General features: G+C 41.8%; 1 long non-coding RNA gene across 1 annotated transcript; it reads left to right on the top strand.

Annotated features, from left to right (window-relative positions):
* The first annotated feature begins 250 nt into the window (after positions 1–250).
* Positions 251–2,802, top strand: LOC147912237 (uncharacterized). Its single transcript, XR_015550104.1, has 2 exons — positions 251–284; positions 1,491–2,802. It is a non-coding gene; the product is annotated as an uncharacterized LOC147912237 (long non-coding RNA).
* Positions 2,803–12,703: the final 9,901 nt, after the last annotated feature.

Consider the following 12,703-nt stretch of genomic DNA (forward strand, 5'->3'; position numbering starts at 1 on the left):
GGCACAAGGTTTGGCAACGTGGATGCCACAATGGAAAAAACATGATTGGAAAATTAATGATAAAGAAATATGGGGAAAGAAATTATGGGAAGACATATGGTTATGGTGTCAAAATACAATTGTTACTGTATTTCATGTTGATGCTCACAGTTCTTTAATTTCTGCAGAACGAAAGCATAATTCTCATGCTAATCAGCTGGTGCAGATTCGTGCAACGCACAACCCAGGCTTAGCACAATGGGTCCACGAAAGAGTGGACACTTGGGAGAACAAGCGTCATACAGGTGGGCACAACAAAGGGGAATCCTTGTCACCCATGATGATATTGCCACTGCAGTACAACAGTGTCAGTTATGCCAACAGTTAAATAAACGGGGAGTTCCACACCCCTACCAAGGTCATATCCAAAAGGGATTATTTCCGCCCATACCTGGCAAATAGATTTTATCGGACCATTGCCAAATTCTTGTGGATATACTTATGCCTGCACTGCTGTTGATACATATTCTGGTTATTTATTGGCTATACCAGCTAAAGTGGCCACCCAACAGAGTGCCATAAAATTATTAGATATAATCAAGTTATATTATGGAACACCAAGGCAAATTCAGAGTGACAACGGTTCCCACTTTACAGGTAAGTTGATTCAAACCTATACCAAGGAAAATTATATAGAATGGATTTATCATATACCTTATTACCCCCAAGCTGCAGGCCTCATAGAACGAATGAATGGATTGCTTAAACAACAATTGAGGAAACTTGGTCATGGCTCATTAAAGGGGTGGCACAACCATCTAAGTACTGCTCTAAATGTGTTAAATAACAGGCCATTAGGCCCTAATGAGACTCCTCTGTCAAGGTTGTTACCAGCAAAGATTACAGAAGTGGCAGCCGCCACCCATGAGCTTATGACCTTAACCTATTGGCCCCTGACTCAGTCTGCTAAACCGCCTTTTCGTGCCCACGGCCGAGCGGCTGGATTGGATTTATCTACTGTTCATTCTATTCAATTGCCCCCAAGAGGCAGTCTATAGTCCCTACTGGGATGGGGGTACAATTTCCCAAAAATACCTTTGGTTTGTTAAAAGGACGCTCTGGACTGGCAGCAAAAGGTATTGATGTACTAGGAGGAGTTATTGATCCAGATTACCAAGGAGAAATAAAATTTATATTATATAATGGTAGTGACACAGTACTAACTGTAGAGTCTGGGGAACGAGTGGGAGAATTAATGGTGCTTCCTCCTGACTCCAAATGTGTCACAAGGACAACCTCCAAGTGAATTAACTAAAAGAGGAATGCAAGGATTTGGGTCTACAGATGGATGGAAACCTGGAGCAAAGGTGTGGGTGACACATCCACCCAATGCGGCTCCACGTGCCGCAGAAGTAGTGGCCCAAGGGCCCACTGCAACGCTCATAGTAATGTATCCAGGAAATGAACAATTATATCATGATCCTAAAAATTCTGTTTCTTTGCGTGAATAGATATTCCTGCTGTGTTTGCTATGCTGTGCTGCACTTCCATGTCTGCTGCAGACCTACATGCCAACTAATGTCTCCGTAGGACAGCCTTTGACCCTGCACTGCTGGACCAACTGCTCTACACCAGTGGGACCTATAACCTGGACTATGAATGGCCGAGAAATTTGGTCTCAGAAACATCAAGCAATCTCTCAGTATAAGCCTATATCTGACCAGTCACGGAGAACTAGTTATAATTTCTCTATTACCCTGCCTTCTGCTACCCTCCGTGATGGGGGCTGGTCTGGACTTCTGCAAGCTAATTTGTTAGGCCTAAGTGTTATCTTATCTAATGTTATCTTTGATGCTGTACATGATTTGCAAGATCAAGTTAATAACATTTCATATTCTAAGGGGTTGTTTGATTGGTTACCTTGGGGTTTGGGTCCTTTATTGCGAGATAGTTTTATAATTATTGTAGTCATTGGATTTTGGATTCTTGGATGTGCCTTATGTACTTGCGTACAAAGTTCATTGTCTGTGCATATGGTGTCTTATGGTTAATGGAGACGGCCACGGCCGAATATGTCTTGACATGAGTACAGCCATGTTTGGCCGCTCCATTGACCTACAGCCACCAGCACAAAAAGAAATACAAAGCTGCTTTCTGTGTGGTGGGAACTGGCCTTTTCCCGGGAACTGGCCTTTCTCCCACGGAGAGAGTTGCAAGTTGTAACATTTCAAGGCTCTTGGAGCGTCCTGGCCCGGAATGGACTGGCCATCTGTGCCGGGCTAAGACGATAACCAAAGAGAACAATGCACGTGCGCAACTACTGGGCTGGGTCGTTAGCCAGGGGGCTCAGTGCACGTATGCCACTGATAACCATTTTGTGCATGGAAACACTAAATGCTTGCTCTGCAAACTCTGTAATTGCTTACTCTGAAAATTACTGATGGTATAAAAACTGCTGGAAACTGAGACCCGGGGAGAGTTCCACCTGTGGAAGGGACACCTTGCCCAGGACGTGTGATCCTTGCCCAGCCGCGTCGATTGACAGGGCTCTCCCGGCAGTGGGGCGTGGATGTTGTGAGTAACTGATTTGATGTGAAGTAATTGATTTGATATGAAGTAATTGATTTGATGTGTTCTCTTTTCGGTCAACCTGGTGTTTCTCTTTCCGGTTGATTTGTGTCATTTCTCTTCAGCTGATGTGGGTGTTTTCCCTTTCCAGTCGGGCTGATGTTTTTTTTCCCTCTTAATATTTGACCTATTTGGATCTGTTTGCAGACTGTTGCCTTTACTATCCTCTATATAATAAAATATACCTTCGGTCCATTTGTTTGGAGTGGAAAGTGTCTTTTACGTCTCCGATCGAATCCCCGAACCTCTCATAACACACACACACACACACACACATATATATATATATGGAGCACTCTTACTGTTCTCATAATTTGGTTCAGTTCTCATTTTCTTAGCTGAGACATCACTTCCTCCAGGAAGTTACTCCAGACCCTCCAAAACAGAGTCATTAATTGCAGAGCCCATGTATTACCCCTAGGTAGTGATTTTCATATTATAAAATCTCTTTCTTTGTCTGTATCTCATATTATATTGCAAGTTCCTTGAGGCCAAAAGTATGTCTTGTTCATTGTTTTATAAGCAGTGCCCAGCACAGGGCCTGAATTAATTAATATTATCCTGCCATTATGTTAGGATTACTTGATTCCCTGCAAACGTTTATTTTTATTTTATTTTTTTTGCTGAGGAATATTAGCCCTGAGCTAACATCTGTTGCTAATCTTCCTCATTTTTTCTTTTTCCTTGAGGAAGATTCACCCTGAGCTAACATCTGTGCCAATCTTCTTCTACTTTATATGTAGGTCGCCGCCACAGCATGGCTGACAAGTAGCATAGGTCTGTGCGCAGGATCTGAACTTGTGAACCTGAGCCCCTGAAGCAGAATGCCTCAAACTTAACCACTATGCCATGGGGCTAGCCCCTGCAAGCCCTTATTTTTAAATATATTTCTTTAAATATCTTCTTTGGGAAAGAGAAGACACTGAGGCAGTAGTTAAAAATTATCATTGTGTGGAAAAATATTTTATGGCTCTGCACAGCAGTAGTTAAGAGAGGAGGAATATATATGCTGAACACATTGGAAATTAAAGGAGTCCTAGAAATAGTTTAAATAAGATAAAAGTAGTCCCATCACGTTCTAAGTACTTTGGTGATATAATTGCAAAACCACTGAGCATAAATAAATAAATAAAAACAACAACAAAACCCAAAGATATAAATTTTTATGAACACATTTGTGGGCGTTTAGCAACACTCCATCAGTGTTGAGGAAGGATGGTGGTGGGGTGAGGAAAACCTTTGGGATGGGCAGGTCTGGGTTACAATCTTGATGAGACTTTTTCGCCATGTGACCTAGAAATGCTACTGGATTTTGTCTTAGTCTAAGTTTCCATGTATGTGAAATGGAGTGCTATAAACTGAATGTTTGTGTCCCCCTCAAATTCATACACTGAAATTCTAACCCCCAATGTGATGCTATCAGGAAGGGGGGCCTTTAGAAGGTGATTAGGTCATGAGGGAGGAGCCCTCATGAATGGGATTGGTGCCCTTATGAAAGAGACCCCAGAATGCTCCTTTCTCCTTCCCCTGCATGAGGACACAGAAGACTGTGCCAAGAAATGGGTTCTCACCAGACATGGAATCTGCCTGTGCCTTGATCTTGGCTTTCTAGTGTCCAGAACCATGAGACATGGATGTCTGTTGTTTATAAGCCCCCCAGTCTACTGTATTTTTGTTATAGCAGCCCAAACGGACTAACACATGGAGATAATCAAACTACCTACTTTACAGTTCAATAGCAAAGATGAAATGAGATAAAGTATGTGCAATGCCTACACCATAGAAGATTCTCAGTCCACAGTGGTTATTGTTGTTCTTCAATTACTACTTTACCATTAAGTGTTTCTTAAAAACTGCTTACCGGTAGGAATTGGGAGCAAACAGTTAGAAGAGACAGGTCTAAGAAAGCAATGTACGTGCTTAGTTCCTCATTTATGTCAGTTCTTTCTGAAATGGAATGATGAAAATAATTCTTTTTGCAAGGGAAAAATCATCAATAGATAATACTGCTGGGAGGAAAAAAAAGTTTTTTTTGTAAACTATATTTTTTAAAAAAAACCCCTGTATTCATGTATCTCGATTGGAGAAAAGAAAATCTTTTTTTTTTCTAGTGAAGACCTGTGAAAATTAAAGAGATAATGTTTGTGGATCTATTTGTGCTGCTCGGAAGAAACTGCTTAAAAATAGGCGTTTTTTAAAAAAATTTTTCTCCTTTTTAAGAAGGTGAGAAAAAAATTTTAAAAAGTAGTATTGTCTCCCTTTGTCTTGAAGTTTTCTTATTCCTTCTCAGTAATTTTTTATACAGTTTAAAAAGTTGGAGATGTCAGGGTGAAATTCAAGTATTTGTTTAGTTTCTTAACAATATTGTTAGTGGAGTATTGGCTGTAAAGTAGGTTAGCTCACAACTGTGAGCTTAGCAAGTGCTGGGTTCAGTAAGAGAGCAAGTGTTAACAGGTCAGAAGTACTCACTGAAAAGCTGAGATGTGGTTTTTGCTCAGAAAAGAGAAATTCACTGTTGTATTTGGAGAAAGAATGTGAAACATCAAGGCTGATCATTATAAGTTCACCCTAAAGGGAAGCTGTGAATCCTTAATTCTCATATTTTTGAGAGTCATTTGGAAACACTTTGTGTTTTTGAAGAAGTTCTACAAAAGTGTGGGTGGCAATCAAGGCTTTAAATCACAATCTCACAGAACCTGAGATAAATTATTATGGTCCTATTTTCAAAAGTATATTAATGAGTGTTCCAGAAGGATAATAATAGGTTTCCAAAACAAAAATAATAAATATTTTTGGATCAAATACATTTTGTAGATGTTAGGTTGAATGATGTTCAATGGGTGTCTTTTCCAAAAGACTCCTCAGAGACTCTCATATACAAAGGGGGATTAAGTATGCAAAGTTTCCCAATATTTTCATTACCTGAGCTGTTTTTGTGTAGCCTATGTTTTGTGGCACACAATTGTTCAGTGGAATATAGTTTGGAAAATGGTGATATAATGCAGAGTTTGATATTATTAGGTCTGTGTCTTGCTTTGAGCTGCTAAGACAAGTTCTGGAGGCAGAAAGTCCAAGAACGGGGTGCCAGCATCCTTGGGTTCTCTTCCAGGTTGCAGACTGCTAGTTTCTCCTTGTATCCTCACAGGGTGGAGAGCAGAGAGAAAGTAAGCTCTCTTGTTGATTCTTATCAGGGACCTAATCCCATCATGTGGGCTCCACCCCCACAACCTCATCAAATCCTAATTACCTCCTAAAGGCTCCACTTTGTTATACCATCACACTTGGGGATAGGGTTTCAACATATGAATTTTGAAAGAAGACAAACATTCAGTCCGTAACAGTAAGCGCCTCTGAATCCACACCAACAACGATGGTCGCCTAAATCCCATCAATAATGATTAAAAATCCATAGCATATTCTGGAGCCTCAGTGTTTGGATATTTTCCTGTTGATTGATCCAGTGCTCAAAGAAAAGTAACACGAGAAAGACTGATTATATCACAGCGAATTCTAAATTACTTCAAATCTGTTTATTTCGTACAACCTCCTTCGCTAGCGCGTTATGTTCATCTCTCACCTGGGTTACTGCGGCATCCTCTCGTGGTTCTCCTGGCACTGGCTTTGTTCCCTGCATTGCAGCCTAGTTCTTTTCAAAAATCAAATCTGTTTCACTGAGCTTTTGCTTACAGTTTTCATTGGCTGCCATCCAGAATCTTTCATAGAGTTTACTAAGCCTCGGCTGCTCTGGGCGCCCCTCCCTTCTGTGGTCTCATCTTGCGTTAATCTCTGCCCTATGCTCTGTATTAAGGTGCAGTGACCTTTCATGACTTTTAAAACCCCATCCTACCCCTCACCACAGCCGCCCCCACCTGAGCCCTTTCTTCTCCCACCCCAGCCGGTTTCACTTAAGTAGTTTCTTCTCGTCCTAAGGTTATACCTTGAAAGTAGTTTCCTAAGGAGGTCTGTGCCGACCTCCCTGATTAGGTCTAATACTTTTGCTATACGTGTTGACGGCAGCTTTTTGATTTTAGCACTTATACCTGTGTAATTATTCATCTATTTTTGTGATTGTTTGATAATTACCTACGTCCCCCCAGACAGTAGACTACGTAAGAGCAGAAACCTTATCTGTTTTTGTCCATCACTGTATGTCTTGGGCTTAGCACAGTGCTTGTCACTTAGGAGTATTTAACAGAAAGTTTGTTTACTGAATTAATTAAACAGTTGGGTTTTTAAAAGGCTATCTAATGAGTTACTTTAAACTCTTGCTGAAGGGAGCCTATTCTGAACCATATCCGGGCTACATAAACATGACCAGAAGTAGTCCAAGATGTAAAATCTCAACCTATTTATATTTATACTGCATACTATATATACGTAAAATAGATTATCTATTTATGGACATAGCTTCATGGGCACATGCAGGTGCACGAGAACACACATGTACACACAGTCCAAGGCAGGATTCCAGCTTGTTCTGACCAGTCCCTGGTGTGCCTTTGTTCTATGTAGGTCGGACTTCTGTGATCATAAGGCCAACGTGGTCTTCCGCTTGAAGGAGGGTCCCGGAGCAAAGCACTCTGCACCATGTCAGGACTGTCTCATTGGTTTGATTGTCTAATAAGTCTTTTCATTTAAACCCACCAGCGCGTGTGTCACTAGCTCATCCTTTCTTTGGAACGTGCCTCCCCTGGGAGAGATTCTCTTCAATTACGCGCTTTGGCGTTGCTGCTGCCCTTTCACGACTTTTCTCTCTCCCTCTTCCTGCCAGTTGATTACTCTGTCTGTCCCCAATATAAAGCACGTCGTTTCCTGCATTTTGTGAGTCTCAAGCATGGATTTTTTGCTCATAATTAATTGGAGCACGATCCTAGCTCAACGCCAAAGCAGTGATACCTTTGAAGAAGAGAAGGAGCCACTTTCTCTCAGATAGGCTTAGAGAAGGAAGGGGGGATTGAGAGTAATTTTTCAGACTGTTTTGCCACCTATGTGGACTGACTTTACCTTATCCGGGAGAAACATGACTTGGAATGAGCACATGTGCTGTTCTTGTTCTTTCCTTTCACTTCAGACTTCACATCACCCCATGTAGTTCCTGCTGACGACTAGAAAACAACATCTTCCAGTGTGCCACTCATTCCTCTATTTTTCCTGAGGGTGCTTCCAAGTGAGAACAAATATTTATTTCCTATTTTCTTTTTGACTCAGAGGAAAATAAAATCTGTTGTTCCTTCTGAGCTTGTGTAGAAATTGTACTGCAGTGTCACTGAAGATCATTTCTTCCTTCCCAGGTCCTCTTCTTCATACCTCTGTGGTTAAGTCTTGTTCTGAGCAAAGATGCATCCTGAGCTGAAGATGAGTCTCAAATAATTAGTTGTATTAATTTGAAATATTTTATATAAATGAATAACATATACTGGGCACATAGAGTAAGGTGCTCATTAATATTTGTTGAGTCCTTAGGTGGATTTTAAAGATAAGACATGGATTTCAAGTCGGAGGCTATTTCTGTCCCAAATAAAAAATCTATTCAGTTTAGTTTCTTCAACTAAAGTAATTTTCTGGCTTGATTGTATATTTTAAGGGCAGAGCTCAATTATTCAAGTTCTGTGACTCTATCAGTTAGGTTTCATTATATAATGAACCATCCCCAAACTTGGTGGTTGGAAACAATAAACATTTATTGTTTCTCACAATTCTCTGGGTAAGGTGGAAGGTTATTCTGTTCTGCACAGGCTCAGCCAGGACTGGATGATCTGAGAAGCCCTCACTCATATCTGGCCATTGACAGGCTGGCTGGTCTAGGGTGTGTGTAGGATGCTTAGCTGGTTGGCTCTTTTCTGCTCCGTGAAGTCCCTTATCTACTTCTTCAGGTGAGTCCGTGGTTCTTATATGATGGCAGAAGGATCCTTGGTAGCATGAGATGCCAGGACCCAATGCAAAAGCACTTTTCAAGTCTCTGCCTTTGTCTTGTTTGCTTTGCTCTGTTGTCCAAAACAGGTCACATTGGGAAGCCCAGACTCAGTGTGGGAGGGGATTATACAAGCGCATGGACACAGGGAGATAATTATGGCAAACATTTTACAAACAATCTACCACACTGACATATGGTGAAACAGTGAAAATTTTTAAAAACTATGATTCATTGTGATGCAACTCACATCTGTTCCGTAGCCAAATGATCTGCTTTGTAGCAACGTTTTCTCTCTTTTTTTTCCTGGGGATGTAGCAACCTCAATGTAAAAAACTCAGTTCAATGACAAAGTTATAGTACAATTACTATAATTTAAAACATTCTTTATGGAATGATGCTAATGCCAGAGTACTTGTTACCGCACCAGGTCCGTTTTTGCCCGCCGCCCAGAAAGCCAATCGTGGAGACGACAAGATTGCGAGAGAGAGGGTTTAATCACAAGGCAGCCAAGTGAGGACAACAGGAGAACAAGTCTCAAATCCGCCTCCCTGAAAATAGAGACTCAGGGGTATTTATGGCGAAGGGGGCAAGGTGGTCTGAAATGATTGGAGGTGAGGAGAGATGAGGGAATTGATGATCTGCGCAAGCGTAGTCAGCCTTCATGCCTCTTCGTAGGACCCTTGTTCACAGAATGGCGGCATTAGCATGCCCTGAGGGTGGGGTTCCAACCTCTTGCCGTCAAAAGGGCCCAGTTGATGGGTTGGTCGTCTCAATCCGGCCTGAAGTGGACAAGGGGTTCAGTTCCTGAAAAAAATAGCTCCAACACCCATTACCATGGTAACCCAGGCTCCAGGGAGATGTCATCTATAGGAACCTAGTGGGAGTCAGATGGCATATTGCCCAAACAGCATAGTTAACAATGAGTAAGTTTGTCATGCAGATTTTAAGTCCTTGCCTTCCATTTTGAGAAGTTTCTAGGAAGGCCATACTCCCTTCTTCCTGGTACAGGGAAGAAGATACCTTTACAAATGGAGATTTTCTTTACAAATATAAATGTCTCCTATAAAGGGTAGCCAGAACTAAGAATGGGCTTAGAACTACCCACCCAGGTACCCGGAGATGTCTATGGTAATGGCCTTTTCTTGGGGCAAGCCTCCCATCCCAAACTCCTTTGGTCAGTTAGTGGGGGTGGGGGTCAAAATGTGATTCGGGCAGAGACATATTTTGAGTTGGCAAATTCCAATCCCCCATAGTTACTAGCTGCTTAATCATCAATGGCTGTTTGCCAGTTTCATACTGAAAATATGGCAAAGGACAGAAATGATCTACAGTGTCCCTGTATAAACATGGAATCCAAGTCTCTTGCTGTCAATAAAGTGTTCCTTATTGAAATCTAGATCTTGGCATTAAAAGATGTCTTATTGTGTTGGTGATATAGAGGAAAATGGCAGCCTTCCTGCCCTCAGAGTTCTCATAGTCCAACAGGAGGGGCAGACAAATGCTCAGAATACTACAATACAGTGTGATAACTACTAGGACAAAGGGTTCTAGAAGGTACTATTGGAAGACAGATGAGGAGCATCTAATCTAGATGGTGGAGGAGGGGAGAGCTCAGGAAAGACTTAAAGACAAATCTCGAATGAGAGAAGGAGTTAAGTAAAATAAAGGTAGGAGGTTTCCAGTTAGAGGAGAGAACATGTTCAAAGAGAAGAGGAGTCAGCACAGTGAGGTCCAGGGGTGAAGCACAGAGTGCTGATGTGGGAGTATAGAGTCTCTAGGCTGCAGAGGCAGAAAAGTGTGCCCAGAAAGATGTGTGACACCCAGTTTTGCTTCATTCTGCAAACAACTACTGAAGGCCTAATGTTTGAGAGGAAGTGTGCTAAGTGACTGGCACACAGTGGTGAAGAGGGCAAATGAGGGTCTTGAAGATTCAGGAAGCTTACACTCTAGTTGTGGTGGAGAAAGTGGAAATCAGAGCAACAACCCATAAACAACCTTGATTACACATTCTGACGTGCCCCAGGAAGGAGGTTTTCGTTTTATCCTTGAAGGCAGGGGAGCAGGGGAAGCATTTTAGAAAGAGAAAAGATTGATCATCTTTTGGTTTGAGAAGAATAAGAAGTATCATGGAGGCTGAGGGAGCAGAGAATTTCAAGGAAAAGTAGATGTTACTCCTATGTAAGATAAGGGTTAAAATATCTGCTGTATTTACAACTAAGGAGTTGTCTACCAGTGACTATCTGCTTTATTATCGTTAAGTTAATCTTTAGGGTCCCAGGGTTCAAAATGAAGTCCAGCATTAGCCCAAATAGACAGTGGAAAAATTCCATGGTAGAAAAATGAACTGAGTTAGTCATCATTAAGACGATTACTTCATTGCTGACATGTTGTTAGAGTCGAACCAGATGAGATGCGTCTGAGCGTTCTATATGTGTGTGCTGTGTGCTGGTAAAAACCCATCCACAGCATGTGTGCTTCTGAATATTTGTGCACACTCATGTGGATGTTTGTGTCTGTGTGTGTGTGTGGTGTGTGTGTCCACTTTCTCCTTATTTCATGCTTCCATTTGGAGGAGTCGTTGGATCTTGTCCCACTCACGCACTCCTCCCAGGTTGGGAGACCCAGTCTTTCTCTTGGAGTTGCTTGTCTTTACTGAGCGGGTCATTTTCTTCTGCTCTAGGCGCTATGTGAAGCTGTGGGGGGAGGCTTGCGGTTGTCCCCTTGACCAGGGACGAAGTAATCCCACTGCCCTCGCACCAAGCCAGATCCTCCATCAGCTTTGTACTAACGAAGGCAGCATGTTGACCTCAGTCTGTCTCATTGCTCCATTTCTCAAGTGGTTCTGCCTTGCAGGCAAGGGAAAGGGGTGTTATATATGGACACCCTCAGGCCCCAGGATGTGGGGACATTTGTGTATGTGATACGGAAAAAAGAAATGCTCCAGACGTCTTTTTGCACTTGCCTTAAGAGAGAACTTGATTGTGAAGCAGGTTGTACTTGTCTTTGGAACCTCAGCCTCTTTATTCTGTGCTTGTTTTCCTGTGCCCATGCCTCATCTCGCCTGCCCCCTCAGCTACCGGATCTACTGCCTTTGCCTTTTCACTCTTTCCTGTCTGTGAGAATCATTCAGCTTGGATTATCTGGGAGTCTTAACATCAAATACTCTGTCCAATTGTCAAATTGCGTCACACCACGTTCCTGATTTCAATTTTGGAAAGCGTTTCTGATACTTGTATTTCCTGCTGCTTTAGTTACAAATCGTGTTCATTTGCAAATAATAAAAATCTCAACAGTAGCAAAAAGAGATGAGTTCTTAAAAAAATTTTTTCTCACCTATCAGGAAGCCTAGAGGTTGCCATTCAGGTTAGAATGGTGGCTCCATAGTGCTACCAAGAACCCAACACCTTCTGGCTTTTCCCCCAGCCATCCACTTCTAAAACTCCTGCTGAACAATTTCTGCTTAGATCTCATAGACTGAGGTGTGTGGCAAAAGAGTCTGGGAAATGTAGTCCTTTTACTAAGGAGGATGGGAGCAAGTAGATATTGGGCAGCATCTAAGAGTCTCTGTAAAACCTGCACTCAGATCCTTCACTCATACAACAGGACAGTTGCCTTACATATAGCATAGGTCTGCTCTGGGGTGTTTCACTTTTAACAGGGCCCAAGCAAATAAAGTAAAGGAATGAAATCACCATTCTGTATGTTCGATATTAGCCAGCTTGTAGAGTTGGCCTTTTTGGGGCTGTGGAACCTCCCCAAGGCCTTTGGCATTACATGATTTGGGTGGGTACTACCTAGGGGTCAAGTGATAATTAATTTAGTTAGTAGCATTAGCCCTTGTCATGTTCAGCATACTTGACCTAAGACAATATAATTTTGACGTGCTAAGAAAGACATGAGATATTATGTTGGTGTAATGATGTCATCACCAAATGCAGAACCATTTAAATATTGTAATAGCAACTTGGATGGTTTCTATTTCTCTTTTACTGTTGTCTATTTTTCATCACTATGTTCCATTTTCCCAGCCAAGAGATGAGCAGAAAGGAAACCAAAGGCAGGGAATTATGAAATCATTGATTCGTGTTGCTTTTTATGTCCTATTGCTTCTTTATGTCTTCATTTCTAGGAAGGAGTTACGTGAACTCTTTCCCTGCCTCTGACCTTTCTGCTTAAGATAAC

This window comes from Ceratotherium simum, chromosome 38 (assembly GCF_057802395.1).
Source record: "Ceratotherium simum simum isolate JZ-2026a chromosome 38, ASM5780239v1, whole genome shotgun sequence".
Classification (NCBI taxonomy): Eukaryota; Metazoa; Chordata; class Mammalia; order Perissodactyla; family Rhinocerotidae; genus Ceratotherium; species Ceratotherium simum.